The sequence below is a fragment of the Capsicum annuum genome, unplaced genomic scaffold (genome assembly GCF_002878395.1).
Source record: "Capsicum annuum cultivar UCD-10X-F1 unplaced genomic scaffold, UCD10Xv1.1 ctg83355, whole genome shotgun sequence".
NCBI classification, from domain to species: domain Eukaryota; kingdom Viridiplantae; phylum Streptophyta; class Magnoliopsida; order Solanales; family Solanaceae; genus Capsicum; species Capsicum annuum.
Genome location: NW_025894220.1, coordinates 238,297 through 247,873, shown reverse-complemented (window position 1 = coordinate 247,873; position 9,577 = coordinate 238,297). Strand labels below are relative to the sequence as shown.

At 30.4% G+C, this 9,577-nt stretch overlaps 1 long non-coding RNA gene across 2 annotated transcripts; it reads left to right on the top strand.

Moving 5' to 3' along the window:
- The first annotated feature begins 2,217 nt into the window (after positions 1-2,217).
- On the top strand, positions 2,218-9,291 carry LOC107858683. 2 transcript variants are annotated; one of them, XR_007051825.1, is made up of 6 exons: positions 2,218-2,484; positions 4,029-4,128; positions 4,692-4,777; positions 4,868-4,961; positions 5,693-5,852; positions 8,819-9,291. It is a non-coding gene; the product is annotated as an uncharacterized LOC107858683 (long non-coding RNA). The 2 variants fall into 2 exon arrangements; XR_007051824.1 differs by having other exon boundaries at positions 2,219-2,484; positions 8,825-9,291.
- Positions 9,292-9,577: the final 286 nt, after the last annotated feature.

Below are 9,577 nucleotides of genomic sequence, written 5' to 3'. Positions count from 1 at the left end.
CACCAAGACAGATGAAATTAAAATTTAGTTAAAATTATTTCAATTTTTTCTACACTAAAAGCAAGACAAGAAGCTAAGTAGCAAGATATTAAAAAGTCAAATGACAATTTTTAAGATAAAATTTAATAGTGTTATAATTAAAATAAAAATTTAAATTAAAAAATATTAAATATTTGAATTTGAAATAATAATGCTAGAAAAAAAAAGACATTTTCATTAATTTAAACTTAGGAATATACACATATATCTTTTAAAAAGGTTAATCATAATCATGAGAATATATACGAATATTCGAGTCTGATAATCAGCTTGGGATTTTATGAAATTTTTCAAACCATTTATTAATAGAGAAAAATAATAAAGAATACCAGCTAAATGGTAGTACTATTTATTTTCTTAACAGTCCTTGAAATTTAAAAACGTTATCACAAATGCATAGTAAAAATTTTGAATTAAAAAATATTAAATATTTAAATTTAAAAATAATAATGCTAGAAGAGAAAAAAAAGATTTTCATTACTTAAACCTAGGAACTATATTTAATGAGTCCTGAACAGACTTAGTTACAAGCCATTTTTTTTTTATAAGAGATTTGAATTTTAATATATCTGCTGAATCAACAACTTTAGGTTATGGTTATGAAATTTTATCACATAAGTTACAAGCCCCTTTTAACATAACTAATCCTAACTTTGAGCAACTAAAAAGATATTCAAACTAGATAACAATTTTAAATTTATATTGATTATAACTACTCTACAATTTTAGAATTTTAATTTTATCACAACTCTTTGTATGTATCATTACTTAATTTGAATTTAAATTTAAAATAATGTTATCCAACTCTTTATTATTATCTCTCAGTAATTCAGAACTTATATATATATATATATATATATATATATATATATATATATTATTTTTGAATTCAAAGATTAGATATTTGTATTTAGAAATATCAGTATTTTATTTTTTTTAAATTACCATGAGCTTGAAATTATAAACTTAATATTGAAGAGTTCTAAATGAACTCTTACTATTCATTAGCTTATCCCTTTAAAATATTATTAAAAATATACTTAAATATTAAATATAAGATAAAATATTAACCTAAATAATAATAATAATAATAAAATAATAATAATAATAATAATAATAGTAATAATATATGATGATAATAATTGTAGTAACAAAAAAGCAGTGATGCACCTAGTAGCACTCCTTTTAATTTTAAAAAAATACATAATAATAATAATAATAATAATAATAATAATAATAATAATAATAATGATAATGGTAGAATTAGCAACAAGAATAACGTAAGGCAAATGCATTATATTTGAAAAATTTAAGGAAGAGGAAGAGGAAGAGTAACAAAATAATCTTCTTAACAAATTAAATTGATATTTGGATTTAAATTTAAATAGAATTTAAATTGGAATGAAGTTCTATCTTCTTAGCCCCCTTATATATATTTAGCTTTATTAATTAATTTATTTTTTTTTATACGCAGGAAAGATATGTCATCTTCATCTTTCTCCATTAATGTTCAAGGCCCGTATAATAAATAACTTTTCTTTCTTACTCGTTTTCTCTGTAGCAACTTTAAGGTAATCTTTGTCTCCTATAATGATAAAATATTTATTTCTTTAAATTATTTTTTAGTTTCATTGTGGTTATTTTTTTAATTAGAGGGGTTAATTTTAATTTTTTGTAATAGAGTTATCTTTTATTTTTAAAAAGATATGCAAATAAATCCTGTGAGATTAGATACTAATAACCCGTCTATGCCATTTAACATTCAAGAATTTTATCGAAAAAACTTTTGAATTTGGAAAGAAGGCATTCAAATTGATGCCCAAGTCATGTAAGAGGATATGTGGAGAAATTCTCCAAAAAAGTTGTAATCTCATATTATGTTCTTAAAAATAAAAAAACAAAAGCAAGGAAAAAAATTATTTTAATCCCTGTGTTTGCGCCTTATTATGATTTTAGTCCCTGTGATATTCGACTTTCCTCATTTAACCTTTAATTAATCAAAGTGAATTGTTTTAATCCTTCAAGTGAAGGTGATTAATAATTTTAACAGATCTGTTAATATACTCAAGACATTTATATATTATAAAATATTATTATTATTAATAATAAATTTTATTTTAGCTTTAACTTGACAGCATAACATCACAACTCACTCGTAAAAAAATATTTTTTCTCTCTCCATCACAACTAATTACAAGAGCACTTCATTTCAGATATTTGCATCTGATCATTACTTGAACAAAATATTTTTTTCTCTCTCCAGCTCAACTCTTTGTTTATCTTTTGATTTTCCCTTAATTTAATCAAATGCCTAAGTCAAATCAAATTTGATGAAACTCAAAGCGAAAATTACTGGAGGAGCTTACACCAGAATGATTTTTGCTCCAACTACGTTAAATCGGATTTTCTTTCTCCATTTTTCTTCAGATCGACCTAGGATCGAAGGTACATGTATTCCTCTTCGATCTTTTTTCTTACAGACCTCATTAATGTGTTTTGATTCTTGAAATTTGTTATTTTTATCTGATTTTTTTTAATTTAACTCTCAAATTAGTGTTTTATTTTATTTGCACATCTGCTATTTTTTCTTGCATGGTAGCTCAAGTTTAGTGGGTGATGAATTGAATGCGTTTATCGATCTTTGAAATCTGTTAATTTTTATTTGATTCTTCAAACCCATCAATCTTGTTCTGGTTGTCGTCGTTGCGGTTGTTCTTGTTGGTGGTGCTGAGTACTACAGAATTTATTAATGGCTTGGTGAGCTCTCTTATTACTATCACAACAATATTACTTCTTAGGATAGAGGGTTAGTGGGTAGGAGTACGTCCATAATAGTAGGGAATGGGAAGAGTGAAAGAATAGCTTGATAGAAATTGCACCTATTGTGTGGACGTCTGCGATCAACACCACTAGCCTAAAGACATAAACGTCATTCTAGCATTCAAGTAGCAAAAGTTCCTATGGTCATTAGTACAAGACAGAGATTCTTTTAGAAACTTTGCGCTTCAGAAATATTTTGTAAATGAATTAACGTACTCCAAATGTAATATGGTGTGTAGTTTGGAAAAAGAAACATCATTGTAGTATTATGTACATTCTGAGAGCGAGACAATAAATTTGGGAAAAGTACACGGTTTGAATGGCGTTTTCTGCTTCAGCAGGTAATTGATAAAGCTTCTTATACTTTGAGAAAATAAAAATATGGTTTTGTCTACAATTGGAACATAAAAATACGACTGAAATAGGTCTGTCCAGACATATCGTCGAAATATAAAATCTAATAGTTCAGATGCATTTGATTTTCTTGAAAGTTGTTATACTTGTAGAAATAGAACTATGTCAATATGTTGGAATATCAAAGATAAAATCTTGCTATTTGCTTCTCTCTTGATAAATCACAATCATTTTATTGGATAATCGTGAATAGATAGCTTGCATGCACCTCGGCTACTTTCACGAGATACCTTCTACCTTCTGCCAGCAACAATGGGTAACTCTGTCCACCAAGGTAGGACAAATAAATCGTAATCATATTGTAACAGTTTGGTTAAAATTTGCAGTTCTAGAGATGATTCTTTAGTTTGATTCTTACATTTATTTCGTATACGTTCTTCTAACTTTGTTTGAATTTGGTGATATAGTTACGTGCTTCTCTATTGCTAAAATCACAATCTTCTTGTTTCCATTATGCTGATAGATTCAAGATTCCTCATTTGATTTTGTTTTTGCTCTCGAGTTCATCGTATGTATGTTGATGAAAATGAGATTAGATAACACAATGTGCGATGGTTCTGTGAATGTTTTATGAAGCTGCATTTGCTTGATTGTTTAGGCAAATCGAAAAACTAGTGTTGTAACATTTTTGTGTCATCGGATATTTGTACTACCCAGTTTCTTCCTCGTCTTTGTATGTTCTGACATGGATGTTTTGTTTATTCTAAGACGATGCATGTATTTGAAGTTTTTTGTTCTTTTTATCGATTATCTAGAAATTAGAGGAGCTCGAGAAGAAGGAGAAGATACTTCTGAAGAAGGTTTTCGAGGAGGTTGAAAAGGCCAAAGAGTTTACAAGAGCTAAGAACAAGAGTGGTATGGATGAGTTATTTGCGGTTATGAAGAGTGAACTTTGTAATACATATTACTAAACTGCTTACTCGTATATTTTATACTGGTTTTTTACATTACTCAGCAGGGACAGGACCAAGATTTTCTCTAAGAGAATTCAAAATATTAAGAAGTAAACACATAAAGAAGCTATAAGGGAATTCTAAATCTTCTGTAGATATATAAAAAGTAATTTTAACCTTGTATATACAGTGTAATGTAAGCATCTCCACCCCTGCGTACGATCTTTTACAAATGGCTTTCTGTTCGGTGACAAGTTATTACACTCAAAATTCTAAGCCTTCTACATTATATGAAATCATAGGAATTTCGTGACACTGTTCTCTGGGCATTTATTACCTTTTTGTGAACTTAAAGGAAGTTCTATATGGAGCAGTTGCATTTATACAGGCTTTTAATGTTGCTCCATCAATGTATTTAGCGATTTTAGTACAGCTGTATAAGCATTCTGACTTTGTTACCTATTGAGAATTTCTTGCCTTCTCTCAAACTAATGTGAAAGACTAATTATCGTTCTTTTCTTGTAGCGGCTATTCAATGTTTGAAGAGGAAGAAGTTGTATGAAGAACAGATTGAGAAATATGGGGGTTTCCAACTTCGCATTCACGATCAGGTTTCTTGTTTATTGGTGACCTTCTCGTGTGGTGCTACATGAAATTATGTGTCGTGCATCAAATTACATGTTGAATTTTCAAATGTGTAGATGATAACACGCTCGAAGGTGTGAAAGCCACAACTGAAACTATTGCAGCTTTGAAAACTATAGCAGCTGCAATGAAAGGAATGCATAAAGCATTGTAAGTGACAAACTGACAATCATTTCCTCTTTGTGAGTGATCATCCGTTTAGTCGGAGAATAATTTTTGCTTAGATACTTGTTAAAAGAATGAAATTAATTACTCAATTAACTAGTAGACTAATATAAAAATGAGATTGAATAGAAGGGTAATTATTTAAGTTGCATTGAATTTTAAAAGGAAAAACATAATCATTCACATATCACTAGAGCATGATTAACTTTAAACTCATTAAGAAAGAACCAGATCTAAACCCCTGTGCATAATGACATCAATTTTCTTTCTCTTTATTTAAGGGACGACTTTCTTCTTAGATCTTGGATCACTTCTAGCTCTCTTGCTATTTTGAGAAACCGCTTCTTGTAATCTTGACAATGGAACATACTATTTTCCTTTTTTTTCGATAATGAGTGGCCTTGTATCTTTTCTGGAGTGCTCACCAATTTCTTTTAAAATAAATGCAGAACTTCTCAATTGTTCTTGAGGTACCCTTGTCTGGTTGACCTACAATATACAAAAGAAAATAAGTCAGTTAAGTTCCAATACAAACAACATGAGTAGAAAAAAAAAGGAAATTACAGTTTGTTCTGTCACAAATGAGGAACTGAATTGCGTTGATGCCACATTCTCAGTTATAGTGTTTGAAACCTACAATAAAATAACATTTAATATTATTACTTTTGATAAGGAGAATCAATCTATATAATCACTTACTTCTGTTGCATTACTAGGTGCCGAAGAACCTTTCTTTTCTACTTGCTGATGGATCTATTGATGTTGAGCTTCAGATTGGTTTCTTGCCATAAGAATAGGGCACTTTCTACTATTATGCCCTAAAGTTCGACCTGATCCGCACTTTTTTTCCTACTCTTTCTTCATGCTTTTAACAAGGTAAGATTTTAGAATCTGATTCTTTTTGAATTATCTCATCAATTTCTCTCTTTCTTGATTTTTTTGGTCTACCTGGTTGTGCTTTATATATGGGTGGAAGTGGTTGTTCTATCCCCATCTTAGGCTAATGATCAGTGCTAACAATTGGTAAGATTGATGGATTATAGCTCTTCAATTACTGCTCAACTATGTAGCATTCATGAACATACATTTCAGGCTCCCCTTTCTTAACCCGTATCACTGCAATAGCATGATTACAAGGAATTCCTGTTAATTCCCATCTCCTACAAGAACAAATTTTATCCTTAAGATCAATAGAGAATAGCCTAAGATAGATGTCCTCAATTTGATAGTGAAATTGATCAAATTTAGTGCCAATACATTCAGCAGCTTTAGCCTTATTTTTCTCTAGCTTCACTATGATCTTCGAACAGATTCTTCGACAATACTTCATCATCTTGTCTCTGTTCTTTCGAACTCTGGACATCATGTAGATCCTAATTGACTCAATCATTGTCCAAATATGCTCGTCTCTTACATGTAGAAGTACACTGTTGAATGAGTCACATAAATTGTTTAATAACACATCACACTTTGAAAAAGAAGAGAAAAAAGCCCTTGACTAATGAATGAGAGGCTTATTAATGAACCATTCCATGACTTTTGGATCTAATTTTGCCATTTCTTTCATATGCTTGGAGAATTCAGGCTCTGTAGTTGCTCTAGCAGCTTTCCATAGGGCATCTTTCAGTATTTGTCCCCCCAAACCTTCAGTCTTAAAAATTACTATGCAAATGCCTCACACAAAATCTATGTGCAACATCCGACATTGTCTCATCAAATGCTGGAATTAGACCTTTTGCTGATCTGAAATGAAAGTCCATGCAAAATGATTTTGTGAGATGCCTAAGTCCACATCAAGAAGTGTAAGGAACCAACTCCATGTTTCCTTCAATTCACCTTCCACTATTGCAAATGCAGTAGGATACATGTTGTCATTTCCATCAATGCCTACTGCTGTCAATAGTTGCCCCCCTTTTGGTTCCCTTTCAAATGGCATCCATCAACTCCTATTATAGTTCGGCACCTAGCTAAGAACCCTTCTTTACACACTGCAAAACACACATACAGTCTTAAAAATCTTTTTCTACTATTGACCATTGTTTTTGGATTTTCGTCCAACTTCAAAATACATGTTGTCCCTGGATTACTCCTCCTTAGCTCTGCACAATAATCCCATAACATATCATATTGCTCTTCTCTAGTCCCTGTAATTAGATCTAGTACCTACCTCTTTGCTATATAAGTTTGATTCCGAGTAATTGTACAATTATGAGCCCTCATCACATGAGCTTGAAATTCTTTCGCACCCCAACTTGGATTAATTCTAAACTCTTCTATGTATGTCTTAGCTAAATCCAGAGTTAATAGTCTTGTTATCCCTTTGATTGCCACATGAATTGTCAGGGCCTATTGTCTTGATCATGAAAGGTTCATCTTGATTAGCTTTTGATGCAAATATAAACCATTTGCAGCTTGGAACCTTACATGTTGCCCCCGACCTCCTACATTCATTTTTTTAGAACTTGATATCATTTTTTATGATTCACAGCATGTACTTCAACCACCCATTTGAATTCTTTGCTATTACTGAAAATCATATTAATATCAAACTTAAATTTTGGATCCTCCAAATATTTTGTTGGATTAAAAACAGTGAACTTTTTTTGATTTTCATTGTCATAATCTCCATGCAAACTCATTCATTCCTCATCTGACGTAGCACAGTCATTTTCTTAAGTGTCATTGGGGCACATATCCAACATGTTTGATGCAACTCCAAATTCCATAATTTTTTCTTTAACTTGATTATCTCTACTTCTCCCATTAACACCAACCCACTTTATGGTAGAGTTGATGTTTTCATCAAAAAGTTTGTTATCTTCTTCCAAGGAATAATCAGAGTCATGAAAGGACTCACATTATTCACTTGTGGCATCACTCTTATCATCTTTCTCCATTACATCCACATCTACTAGCTCTTCTTCACCATGCAGTATCGGGTCACCTTCACCCTCAAAATCAACCACATCATAGCTCCATTGATCCTCAATTGTGTGCTCGACAAATATTTCCACCTCTTTACTATTGGGTATTTTATAGACAATGCTATATATATATCCAAATCAGTTGATAAAAGTCTCATATCCGTCTAAAAAAAAGGGCCAAATTTGAACCAAAATTTCACTTTTCTATCGTTGACTTTCAACTTTTTCATACACTGCCTCATCTGAATGATAAAATTTTCATCACCATTGCAATAGTCATAGTAAGCTATTTGTCCGCTAACATAGTTCATTTCTCGTTCAAACACCCACCGAACTTTGTAATGTAGTTTAATAGTGTTCATATTTGAATCCCCGCCTTCATCTGTCGTGAGAATAGCACAAGTAGAACTGTTAGAGTTATTTTAATAAGTAGAACTAACATTTAAAAAGTATAACCGATCATATAAATTCAGAATGTGCACCACAATATTTAATTTTTATGTTTCTTATTGAAAACATCTAACGAAAATGATTCTTTATGTAAAATAGTAGATGTTTAGTTATAAAAAAAAGAAAAAAATAGATATTTCATCTTTATTATTAATTCTATAATATTGTAGCATTTACCGTTATGTAATGCAGATTAGAGATATACAAAACTTAATACAAATCAAATATAAAAGAGAAATCATGTGAAAAAGAATAAACGTAAAAAGAATATCAAAATCTGACACTGTTGCAATATAAATACAATCACTATTATGTACTAATTAAATTAAATGTTTTGGTCCCTTTTCATCCAGCAATATTAAAGATCTAGTTTAATTAAACTGAGTACTGACATGTCGGTGTGGATTGCAGCCCATTCTTGCAACACAGTTTCATTATTGAAAATACTGATTATCTTCTTTTCACAAGGTGCAGTGAGTTCCTTTATGTGCCCTAGAAGGAGTTGCTAAATTATTTTCTCACAAAAAAGAAAAGGAAAGAAAAGAGAAGAAGGGTTCATCAACCGACAAACACAAAAGTTAATCATCCATGAATTAAAGGAATAATCGCATCCCAATGAATGAAAGAAGGAAGAAGGCTGAGATATGAGATATAGTTATGAATGAGGAGAGGATGCTACCGAACGATCTGTGAAAGTGTTACGTTAGTTTTTTTTTTTTTTTTTAAAAGTGTTTTTTGTTGTTATACCATATTTACCCTTGACAGTAGGGATAAGTCTGTTAAAATTGCTAATCACCATTACTTGAAGGATTAAAACAATTCACTTTATTTAATTAAAGGTTAAAGAGGGAAGTTAAATATCACAGGGACTAAAATCATAATAAGGCCCAAACACAGGGACTAAAATAATTTTTTTCCCTAAAAGCAACTTGAATTTTTGATATTTGTCCCAAGATTTCTTTTGTTGAGGAATTGTCTTTGGTTATTGTTAATGACTTTGTTGTTGAAATCACTGAAGATTGGGTTAGTTAATTAATTTTTTATTTTCTCAAAATATATCAATATATTCCTAATTAATACAACGCATATATTGTATTTTACTATTAAGTGTTGCCATTAATAAATGCATTATTTTATGATTACAAGTCAATGTGCTTAGATCTACAAAAGAAGTGAAAGATTTGGAGAAAAATTAAGAATTTGAATAATGACGTTCAATAACTTCTT